This window comes from Pleurodeles waltl, chromosome 10 (assembly GCF_031143425.1).
Source record: "Pleurodeles waltl isolate 20211129_DDA chromosome 10, aPleWal1.hap1.20221129, whole genome shotgun sequence".
NCBI lineage: Eukaryota > Metazoa > Chordata > Amphibia > Caudata > Salamandridae > Pleurodeles > Pleurodeles waltl.
Genome location: NC_090449.1, coordinates 448,412,272 through 448,427,354, shown reverse-complemented (window position 1 = coordinate 448,427,354; position 15,083 = coordinate 448,412,272). Strand labels below are relative to the sequence as shown.

Below are 15,083 nucleotides of genomic sequence, written 5' to 3'. Positions count from 1 at the left end.
TCAAGACATGGTTCTTCAAATGAGGCCCAGACCCACCACCAGCTCCTGGAGACCCTCACGGGTGAGTAGCTGTGCTTTATAAAAACTGATTGATTGATTGAATGTGAGTTGTCCTGGATCCGTATGTTCTAGCACTAAGATAAGGGCTTTACGTTTAGCCAGCTGATCTGTGCAGTGCCCAGGGCTGTGTGTACGTATTGTGAAGGTAGAATAAACCATCCTTCATCACTCCACTCAAGCTACGCAAGCGGCTGAGGATTGATGTACAGCTGATTGTGCTGAACCATCAGTGTAAATGACAATATATCTATCAAGCAGCAAGATGTCTAGAGGTGCAGGGCCCTCCTGTTCGTATTGGAGGTATTCTTGTGTTTGAAGTTTTGGATCAAAGATGTAATCAACATCAGTGGCAGTCAGGGAGGTTGGCCATTGAATCCAGCGTGGATATAATGCCTTAACATTAGGAACACTAGCTTTGGTGACAGCCTATAAGGCTGGCTCTGGGGTAACAACAATAATGCGTTTCCCTTGGGCAAGTTGTCTCACCTTTATGACAGCCATCTGTACTGCAGTTAGAATTTTTTCTGTGGGTGCAAAGCATTGTTCTGCATTGGAATATAAATGTGATTTGTATGCTATATGCACTGTGTTGCCTTCATTAACGGTGACTTAAGTGAATCCAATAGCACCAGCAATTATTATGATGACCGAATTTGTTTTGTTGTCACAGGTGTGTAATTTTTTTGCTTCTAGCATGTCCTGTTGTAATCCTCTCAATATGCGTGTATGTTCTACTGCCCAGTGGTATTTGGTGGCTGGAGTTGAGCACATTGTTCTAAAAAGTGTGGGTCCGGGCTCTTGTCCTCATTTAATAGCTCATATCCCAGGAACAGTACGCTGCGAAAGGCTATTTTAGTTTTCTTAAAATTACATTTGTAACCAAGGGCTGCGAATCCCAGAACGATCCGATCGACTCTGGCAAGATGAATGTTGAGGTTGTCATCTGTGAGGTACATGTCATCCACATAGGACAACCCCTCAGGATCAATAACATGCAGTATTGATGTTACACGGCCGAGAACAGCCCTGGGCTGTTCTTGTAGCCTTGGGGCAAACAACTGAAGCATTTTTGTGAGCCAAATGAGAATGCACTCAGGTTCCGACTTTCATGTGCTACGTTTTGGCAGAAAAAACCACTGGAGATATCGAAGGTTGTTTTGCATTGTTTACACACTAGGGGGGTCATTACAACCCTGGCGGACGGTGTTAAAGGTGCGGTAATACCGCAAACAAGCCGGCGGACAAAAAAAGGGAATTACGACCCTGGCGGAAACCGCCAACAAAGACAGCCACTTTAACACACCGCCAGCCACGGCGGTACAGACAAGCAGCGCGGCGGTTACCGCCAACAGACAGGCGGGAGCCAATGTACCACCCACACTATTACAACCCGCCAATCCGCCACCTTTTCCGGGGCGGATTCACCGTGGATAAAAACACGGCGGAAACAGTTTCTGCAATGGGAAAACGCTCACCTGAACACATCCCACGAGGAACGAGGACACCATGGAGCCGGAATTACAAATTCTCCCTGCCCTTGTCTTTCTGCTCCTTTACGTCCAACAGCTACTTAGGCGCAGAAGATACCGGTGAGTACTGCATCTACGACACGGGGAGGGGGGAGGCAAAGGTCAGGGGGACACCCACCAAACACCCCCACCCCCACCCTCGCATTATACAACATACACACCAATGCAGTCACAAAAATCACATTAACAACCCACAATCCCCCCGGAAGAATGCAAAGACAATGCGAATTTCGGGCAAACATTGTAATGTGCCAATATACATGTCATACAAAAATATACAGATATATATCTCTAAATCACTCTTATTTACACATACAATCCGAGAAGTAGTGCAGATATGTACACAACAATGTCCGTGCACCAACAGTCCAAAAATGCATGGGCGAGGCCCACAATAGATACCTGACCAAAATCGGAGAGAACACTGCCGGGGCATCAGATAGAAACACTACAGGCACCTCAGGGGGAAGGGAAGGGGGGGCACCTCAGCCACATGAATGCAAAGCCAGATCCACAACGGGGCTCCATGCCCATTGATGTATCCTGGGGAGTGCAAAGCCACAGTCTCTCAAGTCTCTACAGTGGCTGGGTTGCCCACTGTGCCATCCTGGGGAGTGCAAAGCCACAGTCTCTCAAGTCTCTACAGTGGGTGGGTTGCCCACTGTGCCATCCTGGGGAGTGCAAAGCCACAGTCTCTCAAGTCTCTACAGTGGGTGGTTTGCCCACTGTGCCATCCTGGGGAGTGCAAAGCCACAGTCTCTCAAGTCTCTACAGTGGGTGGTTTGCCCACTGTGCCATCCTGGGGAGTGCAAAGCCACAGTCTCTCAAGTAGATGCAGTTCTCTACTGGTACTGGGTGGGACTGGTGCCCAGACTGGATGAGTCTCCCCGTGAAAGTTCCTGTCCTGTCACTGTCCCAGCTGCACATGGGATAAGGATGCCTGATGTGGCGGCCTATTCATTCCTACACAGTGCTTGCCCTGTTCAGCGGTCTTCACCATGGCGGTCTTTGCCCTGTTCAGCGGTGCTTTGACATGGCGGTCTTTGCCCTGTTCAGCGGTGCTTTGCCATGGCGGTTCTGGACTGTTCAGCGGTGCTTTGACATGGCGGTCTTTGCAATTTCTGGGATATGGCCTACATGGCAATGGTGGAAATCTGCGCCCATGGATGCCACAGGGGCAACTATACCTCAACTTGGCACTCTGCTGAGGTGGGGTTGAGTGGCACACGGCCTACATAACGGAGGGGCCTTGCCTACCTAACCCGCCCTGGCCTATCGACACCCACAGCCCACCACCCCCACACAGACCCCTCCACTGCACGCAAAGTCTGCAGAATGAGGTTGTACTCACCCCCTTGTGTCTGCTGTGATGTCCTCAAGCGCCCATCCAACTCCGGGTAGGCCACCGCCAGGATCCGAAACATCAGGGGGGTCATGGTGCGACGGGCACCCCTCCTACGTTGGGAGGCCATCCCCAGCTGAGCCTCTGCTGTCTTCTTGCTGCAGCAGCGAATGTCCTCCCATCTCTTCCGGCAGTGGGTGCCCCGTCTCTGGTAGTCCCCCAAGGTCCGGACCTCCTTGGCGATGGCACGCCAAATGTCCCTCTTCTGGTGGGCGCTGACCTACATGACATGCACAAGGGAAGAGGAACAGTCATTACCAACTGCACCGTCAATGTGAGCGGCCCCCTCCCTACTCTGACCATGTGGCCATTCATTCCCATGCATTAATGTACTATGAACTCTGGCCCCTTCCCTCTTCCACCCAGCCCTCTCCACCCAGGCCTAGCCCATACAATGTGCTCCCTCTGTACTAACCTGTTGTCTGGAGGACAGTAGAGTAGCATGTACTGGGGGAGGACCCCATCCACAAGTTTCTCCAACTCCTGTGCAGTGAAGGCAGGGGCCCTTTCCCCAGACGCAGCAGCCATCGTCGCTTCCAGACCGAGGTCACACCAGCACTAGCAGTGTAGGTCCTCTCCTGTCGAAGGTCAGGTATCTCGTGATTGAACAGATAGAAAATGGCGGTGACGTCCGCGGCGGGGCACATCATCACCGCCGGCGCACCTATTCATTGGCTCCTAGGACCCATAGGGTCCAATGTTAACCAATGCAGCAGTGCGCCGCGGTCTACGAGCGCCTACCGCAACAGTGGGCAATGCCAGCGCAGTTACCCCACAATCCCATTGTCCCAGTTTAGAGGTCAGGCAGCCGCCATTTCAGGTGCCCACATGGCTTCATTTACTACTGTGTCACACATATCTAGGCCTATACTCAACACACATACAGGAAGGGCTTATTGTCTGGTGTAGTCTTGTGTGTAACTGTGGGTACATACCTGGAGGAATAGTGACTGGTTCTTCGCTGTTGTCCTTCTTAGGCACCGTCAGCTGGGACATATGAGAAGATGGCGGAATCCTCCGGTGTACCGACCGCTGGTGGACCTGTTGACAATGGAAGAAAGACATGTCATCGTCACCTACAGGTTTGACCGTGCCACAATCCAGGAACTATGTACCCAGTTGGAGCCAGACCTGATGTCACCAATCCGCCATCCGACTGGAATCCCCCCTGACGTGCAGGTGCTGTCAGTGCTTCATTTCCTTGCAAGTGGGTCTTTTCAGACAACTGTGGCCATGGCATCAGGGATGTCCCAGCCTATGTTTTCCAACGCCTTGTCCAGAGTGTTGGCTGCCCTGCTGAAACACGTAAGGAGATACATCATTTTCCCTTAGGTGGAGGATTTGCCTACAGTGAAAGGTGACTTCTATGCCCTTGGACATATCCCCAACGTCATAGGTGCCATTGATGGGACCCATGTAGCTCTGGTCCCCCCCCACAGGAGTGAACAGGTGTACAGGAACAGGAAGAGTTATCATTCGATGAATGTCCAGATGGTCTGTTTGGCAGACCAGTACATCTCGCAGGTTAATGCAATGTTCCCAGGCTCTGTGCATGACGCCTACATCTTGCGGAATAGCAGCATCCCTGATATGATGGGTCAACTCCAGAGGCACAGTGTATGGCTATTGGGGGACTCCGGTTACCCCAACCTTTCCTGGCTATTGACCCCAGTGAGGAATCCCAGGACCAGGGCAGAGGAACGGTACAATGAGGCACATGGGCGGACTAGGAGGGTAATCGAACGCACCTTCGGCCTCCTGAAGGCCAGGTTCAGATGCCTCCATATGACAGGTGGTTCCCTATTCTACTCACCGAAGAAGGTGTGCAACATCATCGTCGCCTGCTCCATGCTCCATAATCTGGCATTGCGATGCCAGGTGCCTTTTCTGCAGGAGGATGGTCCAGAGGACGGTGTTGTGGCAGCTGTGGAGCCTGTGCACAGTGATGAGGATGAAGCTGAGGAAGAAGAAACAGGGATTCAGTCATACAGCAATATTTCCAGTGACACACAGGTGAGAACATTTTCTGGTTTAACATTACATTAACTTTCACACGTCTACCTCTATCCTGTACCTCCATTTTACTCACTATTTGTTAATTGAGTTGTACCCTTCCATTTCAGTTTCACAAGTGTGGTAACCTACGTGTCAACTGCTTGCATCCTTGAAGGGCTTGTGATGTGTGACATTGGTATGTTGGCCTTACAATGGGTAACCCATTATGACACTGTAATTGATAATACAAAGTTCCTAATCATAGACTGACTCCAGATTGTTTTGTGTTTCAAGGGTGTTTATTTAAGTGCTCAAAAAATGAAGGGGGGTTGTAAACTGGTGATGGGGGATGGTGGAGGAATGTCCATGGCAGAGTCCAGTCTATTAGTCTCACAGGTGCACTGGCCATCTGGGCATTGGAAGTGGAGCTGGGGCAGTTCAAGTATGGACAGGGTGACAAAGTGGGACAGTGGGAGGACAATCAGGGTGGTCTCATTTCCTGGCGGGGGTCTTGTCATCTTGCTCTGTCCTGTTCCTGGATCTCAGAGACTGCTTGCGTGGTGGTTGTCCGTCTGCAGGGGATGGGGTGCTGGTGTGGTGGTACTGTGGCGGGGCGGCCTGTCCACTAGCGCCAGCGGAAGTGGTGGGCAGTTCATCGTCGTGGCTAGTGTCAGGGGCCCCTTGGAGTGCCACGGTGTCCCTCAAGGTCTTTTGAATGTCCGTCAGCACCCCTACTATGGTGCCCAGGGCGGAGCCGATGGTCCTGAGCTCCTCCCTGAACCCCAAATACTGCTCCTCCTGCAGACGCAGGGTCTCCTGCAACTTGTCCAGGACTGTTGCCATTGTCTCCTGGGAGTGGTGGTATGCTCCCATGATGGAGGATAGGGCCTTGTGGAGAGTGGGTTCCCTTGGCCTGTCCTCCCTCTGTCGCACAGCAGCCCTCCCAGTTCCACTATGTTCCTGGGCTTCCGTCCCCTGGACCGTGTGCCCACTGCCCCCAGGTCCCTGTTGTTGTTGGGGTGGTTGTTTTTGCTTTGTCGCCCTAAGGGGAAGGGTATGCCCAGACGTGGGTCCCGTGCTTCCCATGCCACTGGATTCAAGCTAGCCTGGCTGATGAGGGGTGAAACCCCGAAACCGGTCCCAGGATGCTTGTTTCCAGTCCAGGGAAGACCTGGCCTAGCAGTTCGGGCTGGACTGTTTCCATGGGGAACAGGGTCAAGACTGATTTGCATATGGCTGGGTCCAAACTGGAATGGCATGGGCAGCAAAAAAACGATGGATTTAGGCCCAGATCACTGTACTGGGGGTGAATGTTTGACAATGTTCAGCATTCCGTCCATCACTTGTTGTTTTTGCTTTGTCGCCCTAAGGGGAAGGGTATGCCCAGACGTGGGTCCCATGCTTCCCATGCTACTGGATTCAAGCTAGCCTGGCTGATGAGGGGTGAAACCCCGAAACCGGTCCCAGGATGCTTGTTTCCAGTCCAGGGAAGACCTGGCCTAGCAGTTTGGGCTGGACTGTTTCCATGGGGAACAGGGTCAAGACTGATTTGCATATGGCTGGGTCCAAACTGGAATGGCATGGGCATCAAAAAAACGATGGATTTAGGCCCAGATCACTGTACTGGGGTGAATGTTTGACAATGTTCAGCATTCCATCCATCACTTGTTGTTTTTGCTTTGTCGCCCTAAGGGGAAGGGTATGCCCAGACGTGGGTCCCGTGCTTCCCATGCCACTGGATTCAAGCTAGCCTGGCTGATGAGGGATGAAACCCCGAAACCGGTCCCAGGATGCTTGTTTCCAGTCCAGGGAAGACCTGGCCTAGCAGTTCGGGCTGGACTGTTTCCATGGGGAACAGGGTCAAGACTGATTTGCATATGGCTGGGTCCAAACTGGAATGGCATGGGCAGCAAAAAAACGATGGATTTAGGCCCAGATCACTGTACTGGGGGTGAATGTTTGACAATGTTCAGCATTCCGTCCATCACTTGTTTTTCCCTTGGCCTGTCCTCCCTCTGTCGCACAGCAGCCCTCCCAGTTCCCCTATGTTCCTGGGCCTCCGTCCCCTGGACTGTGTGCCCACTACCACTGCCCCAGGTCCCTGTTGTTGTTGGGGTGGTGGGTTACCCTGGGTGCCCTGTAGTGGTGGACACACCGCTGATTGACCTGTCCTGGGTAGGGAGGTTTGGGCCCGCTGGGTGGGTGCTGTGCTGGTGTTACCAGAGGGTGGAAGCTCGGTGATGGGCTGTGGCTGGCCAAGGGGAACCGACTGTCCTGAGGCCCACGATGGTCTGGGCTGGTCATAAAGATCCAGTGGGGCAGAGCTGCTGTCGTCACTGTGGGCCTCTTCTGGGGGTGGAGTGGTGTTGTCTGGACCCTCTGGTGTGGTGACGTTCCTTCGGGTTCCTGCAGGGGTATGAGAACATGATTATTGCATGTGTGTGTTTGATGGTGTGCAATGGGTGGGTGTGCGTGAACCCCAGTGCAGGCATTCCTGTTTGGGGGCTTGTGTGATGATGGTTGGGGGGGTGTTCAGTGTATGTGCAGTGAGCATGCTTTGGTGAGGGGTGAGCATGCTTAGTTGTATCATGCAGGGCTTGGTGTTGGGATGGGTGGTTGGTGTCATGGGTAGATTATTGAGGATTTGGGGTGATAGGGGAGGGTGTGAGGGTGGGGGTGTGTGATAGCATGCAGGTAGGGTGGGAGATATGATAGTTAAGAATTGACTTACCAGTGTCCCATCCTCCACCGACTCCTCTGAGGCCCTCAGGATGCATGATGGTCAAGACTTGCTCCTCCCATGTTGTTAGTTGTGGGGGAGGAGGTGGGGGTCCGCCGCCAGTCCGCTGTACCGCGATGTTGTGCCTGGAGACCGTGGAACGCACCTTCCCCCGTAGGTAGTTCCACCTCTTCCTGATGTCCTCCCTATTTCTTGGGTACTGTCCTACGGCGTTCACCCTGTCCACTATTCTTCGCCATAGCTCCATCTTCCTGGCTATTGATGTGTGCTGTACCTGTGAGCCAAATAGCTGTGGCTCTACCCGTAGGATTTCCTCCACCATGACCCTGAGCTCCTCCTCGGAGAAGCGTGGGTGTCTTTGGCGTGACATGGGGTGGTGTGTGTGATGTGTGGGGTGGTGTATGTGTTGATGAGTGTGGTGAGTGTAGTGATATGTGGTGTTTTGTGCGTGGATGTTGTGTGGGTGATGGTGTTGTGTGCCTCGGTGTGATGGGGTTGTCAATAGCTGTGCTCTATCTCTCGCCTTCTCTCAGAATGTTTGGTTGTAGGGGTTTGTGGGTGATGTGGGTGTGTATTTTATATTGTGTTGGGTGTGTGGGAGTGGTGTGTGTATGTGTCTCAGGTGTGTGTATTTGGAATTGTCCAATGTGGTGGTGTTTTGGAGCTGTGTGTGTATTTTGAGCGCGGCGGTGTGTACCGCCAATGGAATACCGCGGTTGAAAGACCGCCGCCTGGATTCGTGGGTCGTAATAGCATGGGCGTGTTTCTGTTGGCGTGGAGGTGGAGGATTTGTTTCCGCATGTTTATCGCTGACCTTTGGTGTGGCGGTGTTGTGTGGGTGTCGGAATTTCGGCGGATTCCGTGATGTGTGTCATAATGGCTTTGGCGGTCTACCGCGGCGGTGTATTGGTGGTCTTCTGCACGGTGGTAAGCGCCTTATACCGCCAATGTTGTAATGACACCCTATGTTGTTAATTAGTGCTGTGATATGTAAACTTAGTATTGCGTATGTACGTGTATGAATGTTTAAGTGTCTATAATCTAAGACTATTCTATATGAATGGTATGATTTTGCAATGGGGAATAAACGGTTATTCATTGCAAAGACACAGGGCTCTATTACTGCCTGGTAGTCGAGCTGAGCGAGGATCTCCCTCACTGGAGCTTTAGCCTTGTGTTTAACATGATATTCTGGCTGAGGCTAGAGTGTAGACCTAATTAGGAATACATGATAAGGAGACTCCTAATCCCAACATACATGGTCGCAGTATAGTGCAGGTGCCTGCGCTAAAGCCCAGTTGACAATGTAGGCTTGTTTTACCCCTTCTGGAACAAGATCAGAGAAAAAAGGTAAAATGACAACTTCTTCATGTGGATGTTCACAGATGTGCTCGGGTGGCCAGTCCCTTTTGGCCAGTAGGAAATCACAGTTAAGTTCTTCCCAGAATATCGCACAAATGGTGCGCTATGTGTCTCCCTCAATCTGAATATTTAAATTATAAACCCTGTCATTTGGTAAAACGCATCCGTTTGCAGTCTCGACTGCAATAAAGTTGCTAGTTGCTGTCGCATCCAGATGATATCTCAGACTATACCGACATATCGTGACTTCTGCCACGCTATCGAGCAGTGTCACTGCCCACATCTTGTTCTTCAGCAATGTTCTCAGGTTTACTGGAATTTTTCATTGACAACGCTGCCACCTTTTTCTTTTTAAACTGTGGCTTTTGTTGTTGGGATTTGTCTTTTTTTGTCGGAAGAACTTGGTGAGTCTTTCTTCGCTTTCATGTAGTCAAGATGTTGCTCTGACCGGCCCACTCCCCCGCTACGTCTATCTGGTGCGCCCTGAAAGGAACGAGAGGGACGTGAATCAGTATATCTGTCAGGAGCTTTTATATTATCTCTATTTCTGAGATTATATCTCCTTTTGGAGATCTCCGGGTGTGGAAAGTCTGCTGCCTGACTTTGTCTATCTTTTATTTGCTTTTGTTTATCCCAGTGCTTTTTAGAACCCTCTTGTGCTTGTTTGGTACCTTTCTTCAGGGTGATACTCTGTACTTCAGGCTTTTTCAGCTTGGCACCCAAACTATCTCGTCCTATACTGGTATAAATATTGGAAATTATTTTCTATAGCTGCCTCTTCTGTTCCAAGTGTGGAATCTCTCTGACCTGCTGGCATATAGCCAACACTACTGATTCCCCTTTAATGTTACTAAGTATTATTGAGGATACTGCATCAAAGTTATGCATCAACTTCATCCCCAAATCGAGGGCTGGGGCAGCCCCGTGCTAATTCTGAATTTGTTTTACACTTCTGGTAAATTGGCAAGTGTCAGGGTACCATGTGGTAGTGTATATTGCAGCGAAGACTGTACCCCATGTGGGCAGTCATCCACTGAGGGAACCATCCCGAATGGCAAGCACACTGTGAGAGTTCTATGTTTTTCCTGTGTTCCCATATGGGGAAACACAGCTTCCAGCTGATTAGATTTCTTAGCCATCCAGAACAGGATTTCCTCTCATTCCGTTGGCACTTTGCCCATTATAGAATGCACTGTTTGTGGATTAATCACGGTAGTGGCCAATTGATATCCAGCAGCTGGATGCGCTGGTGTTGTGTTCAATATTTATATTATGAACTGAACAAGTTGTCTTTATAACTCTACTAGCTCAGCGAATAGATTGCGCAGATCAGCTGCCTGCATGCTTTGTACACTGGGGTGAGGTGTATATGTGGCAAACCTTGGCTGCGTTGGTCCTTCATTCCCTAAGGGATCTAATCTCAAGGGTTGTATTGCATGTGGTAGGGTGCCATTAAACCAGTTCTGATGTTCCTGATAAGTAATCAGTATTCCAAGATACTGGTATGCTTGGTACCATTGAGGTACATTTGCAATTCTATATATGTGGAATGTGAATGTGCTAGGGTCTTCCTCAGAAATGGTGACCCAAGAGTAGAATGTTTCTGTCTGATAAGCTTCATGAGCTTCTACAATGAATGTAACAGCATTTTTGTTTGTAAGCAGCTAGGTCAATCCTACAACAAGTCGCAACTGTTGTCCCAACCCTCCTAGCTCACAAGCAGTACCTCACCAAAAAATAAAATAGTAAAAGGTGATTTGTGGTAGCCTTTACGCATGGACTCAAGAGCGCGACATCTCAGGGGAGTCGTGGTTAAATGGAGATTGCCCTTTTCTCACATGAGCAACAAGTCTCAGTCACCCACAGGCAATTAAGGAGATGCAATAAAGTTTCCAATAGGTTTTATTAATAAGACTGCAATCTACTGTAAAATGCATGTGGTGCAATGATTACGATAATGAATAATGCAAGAAACAGAATTGTAAAAACGAGAGTCATGAACACAAAAATCCCCTTGCAACAACATAAGATGTGAAATAGGCTCTAATACCCTAGCATGATGAACCTAATGTCTAACCTAAAGAGGGATAGGTGTGATAAAACGAATCTGTCAGTACCATTTCCATGAGAAGAGCTCCCCAACCCTTGTTAACTTGGAATGAGTTCTCTAGATCAGACTCCTTGGGGACACGAAGGCTGGGTCTGCAGCAAGGCGACATGTAGCATGGATATCGTTGATGGCATCTGGTAGGAATCCCTCTGATAACCCTGTCTGCGTGAGATGTATTTATACAGATCTTGTAGGACCCATGACGCAGATGTGTTCCCAATCAATAGATAAGAAAGCATACTTGGGGCGACTATCATATAAACAATTCCCTTAAAAGGTACATAATATTACTGTCACACGTAAATTGGAAAGTACATGATGTGAATACCTACGTATATCACTTATCTTTGACGCTGATAGTGACGCTTCACAGTGTGGCACTGATGACGTAAAATCAAAACATCTTCCTAAATATAAACATAGCAGCCATCTTGAATGAAATAATTAAATAAATGTGCTAAAACAGAGCAGGCTAAGTAGGTTAAAAGTCACTAGGTGACGGGGGCATAGGCCTACAAGCCAGACGGCTAAGCTATCTCCTGATTCCCAATAAAAACTAAATATGACCCACTGCACTTTTCAATACTATGTGCTGTATTTCTAATGAAAGTTTCACTGTTTGCAAACAGTGTGGTATAGAGTAAACTGTCTTCATAGAATAGGCACTGTTTACAGTATGCAGTTCTTTACTGGTATCAACTTCATTTCTCAATGTAGGTTCTGTGAGTTTCAGGGATTTGATACAGATAAAAGCTGTCCCTACTAGGGCATTTGTTTTAGAACAGATGTTCACTATTTTTAGGGGCTTGGCTTTCTGTGAACAATTGTATACAGAGTGAACACAGTACTCAATGAGGGTTTCCTATATATCTTTTGATGATTGTAAATGTGAACTGTGCTAGCTGTAAAGTGTATGGTATAGGATCAATGTTGCACGTAATGCATGCTTTCTACATCTAAGAAAGTTGTATCTGTGATGACGGTAAAGATGGTTGAAATTTTCCTGAGCTCTTTTGTACTTATTGTCAGGCCTCCAATGCCATAGTAATTTATAGAGCATTATGCAGGAAAACAAAGCTTGGATGATATTATCAGTGGTGTCATCAGTGATGTCATCAATTATGTCATTTGAGATGTCCTCAGTGATATGATAGAGCATGTCATGGGTGATGTCATATGTGAGGTCAAAAGCAGTGTGCATGGCAGGGGTGCAAGTTATACTTAGCCTACTATCTATAACTAGTGAATTTCTGTATATATATATTTATATATATATATATATATATATATATATATATATATATATATATAGGATCACAAGAAAACAACAGCCAGCCAAGGCACAAATCTGGATCCCAAAGGATATAATTAGTCACAAAAAAATGTAATATCCAAGAAAGAAGTGACTCAAACAGAGGGTCTCACCAAAGAACAAAAATATATTTCCACTACAACTGACTCCTTTGTGTTCTGGCATTATCTCTTGCCAATAATAGTTCTGATGAACTTGCTCTATTTCCAATCTCTTAATTCTCAGGTGAGTGCTTGTTACAGGAAATATGTCTTTCCTTAATGTTTGTTTCGCAGTATCTTGGATTCCTACCCAAACAATAAATCACGCTAGTTCTTATTGTCATAAATTATTTAAAAGCAATTTATCTTTCTTTATCTTGAAATGAAGCTACTTGCTTGAAAATTTCAGAAGAACTCAAACTGGGTTTTTTCACCTTTCTTATTTTCTCTCAATACGGGATCGTCAGCAGAAGATGAAAGAGGAGAGCCAGGACTCTGCAGGAAGCCGACCGGAGGGAGAGGATCACAGAACTCGACTGGAGGCTTTCCGGAGGACAAGAAATGCTGGAACCTGACTGGAAGCTGGTCAGAGAAACAGGAACACTCAAATCGAATAGAGGCAGGCTGGAGAACAAGGAACTTGACTTGCACTGGAACTCGACTGGAGGTAGGCTGGAGAACAAGGAACTCGACTTGACTGGAAACAGGTGAGCAGAGCAATAGGTACGAAACCAAGCAAGGTCTCAGACCCACAAACATCCCTAGATAATAAAATGTACACATGTGCCTTTTGGCAGTTGATTGCTTATTAAAGAAATGAGCAAATATCCTCCTGATTGTGGCACATGTTCAATACAGATCACATTGTGAAGAGCACATTTTGGCGGTTACAGCTGGAGCAGGTAGTAAACAGGTAGTAAAGCAGTTAGTTGCTTGTTAAGGAAATTAGCAAATATCCTCCTGATTGTGGCACGTTCAGTGCTGATGACATTGTGAACAGCATATGTTTTGGCAGTTACTGTTGAAGAATGTGGAATACAATGTGAATTATCAACAAGCATTGGTTATAATAAAGCAGACATTTACCAAGCATTGGTTATTACAAACTTGATATTCAAGGATGTAATGAATATACCCAAATTAATCAGAATGTTGCAAGTAACAGCATCTTACTGCAATCGAGCTCTTGGATGTGCCAGTGTGCCCACAACAGAAGTACTAGTAAGAGACTTAGTGGGCAGTGGGAAACACACCTTGTCTTTGGTTTGTGCATTGCAGTTTTAGTTCTGTCACGATGCGGTGCCTCAGAAGACGCACATGAGTAAATTACCTACACTGCAGCACCAAATTAAACCATGCTGAAGTTTTAGGTGCTGAAATGCCAGGGGCAGGATCTAGACTCTGGAGGTGATGCACAGGATATCTGCCTTGAGTATCAAATACAGTACTGACAATAAGAAATCAAGGTGATTCCACTTGATGCCACCACTGGGACTTCTTCCTCTCCCTCGACTGGCTCGGCCTCCTCCGATGTCCCGGCACTGCTGGTGGTCTCTGTGCCCAGCAAGAAATAGAATGTACCCATCTGAGATACCAGATAGCATGTATTTTATTTTGTACAAGATACAATAGCAATACCTAACTACAGTGAGGTTGGCTATCCATCAGTATCTTCTATCAAAAGTAATCTTTTTGGGAGGTCTGTGTTACTTTGTTGCTTGACAACATTTAAAAAAACAGGTAGTCATTGAGCCAACAAAAATGATAAGGATTAGAAGGGAATGCAAAGGACATATGGTATTGGTTGTGGTATCTCATTTCTGCCATGCTGCATTTTCATAGAAACTGCTAGTATAAGACAACATCGGGGTTCATGACCATGATGGTCACTCAATGTCAGCCCCTGTACATTTTGACTGTTTGATCAAGAACAACATGTTTGGTGACTAGAGTACTTGGGCCTGGCTGTGCGATCCTCTTTACATTACCAAAAATGTTTCCCCTCTTAGTACTACGCAACAAGACATGTAAAAGAGGGACAAGGGGAAACTTTTAAAAAATGGAAGTAGAAAAAAGCTCCAGACAGGAAAAACTCAGCCTTGGAAACAGGAAATATAGAAAAAACACAGGGAAATTCAGGAATAAGAAACAACATCCAATCAGTGTTGAAAAAAACAAGTATATATACACAAGGGCATAATTTTAGAAGCGGGAAATAGAAATGATGTACGTGGGCAGTAGAACCATTGGCCACAGCTGCGGCACTGGTGCTGGTGGTCATCACTACGGTCACACCCACTGGGGTGGTGGTGGCAGACATCCCAGGTGCCCTCTTGCCCTTGGGTGCTTAAGAAAGAAGATTAAAAAATGAATGGTGGCACTCTGTACAAAAAAAGCTTTGACTGGCACAGTATTGCACTTTTTAAATCAGAGAGCCTATTCTCTGTTTCATAATCCTAAATTTTGAACTATTCATGTATTTCAAAGAATTATCTTTGCTTTTTCTGCCCCTTTTAAATGAGTCAAGTTGGTCACCCTTTTGCGTACTGCATATCTGGGAGATAGGGACTATGAGTTACATAAAGCCACAAA

At 47.6% G+C, this 15,083-nt stretch overlaps 1 long non-coding RNA gene across 2 annotated transcripts in view; it reads left to right on the top strand.

Moving 5' to 3' along the window:
* Positions 1 to 15,083, top strand: part of LOC138261604 (uncharacterized) — a 201,597-nt gene that overhangs the window by 138,479 nt on the left and 48,035 nt on the right. The window contains exon 1 of one of the 2 annotated variants that reach the window (XR_011199123.1): positions 12,509 to 13,198. The exons of the other annotated variant lie outside the window; for it this stretch is intronic. This is a non-coding gene — a long non-coding RNA (uncharacterized lncRNA). Of the gene's footprint in view, positions 1 to 12,508; positions 13,199 to 15,083 lie in introns of those variants that run through there. 2 annotated transcript variants of the gene reach the window in all.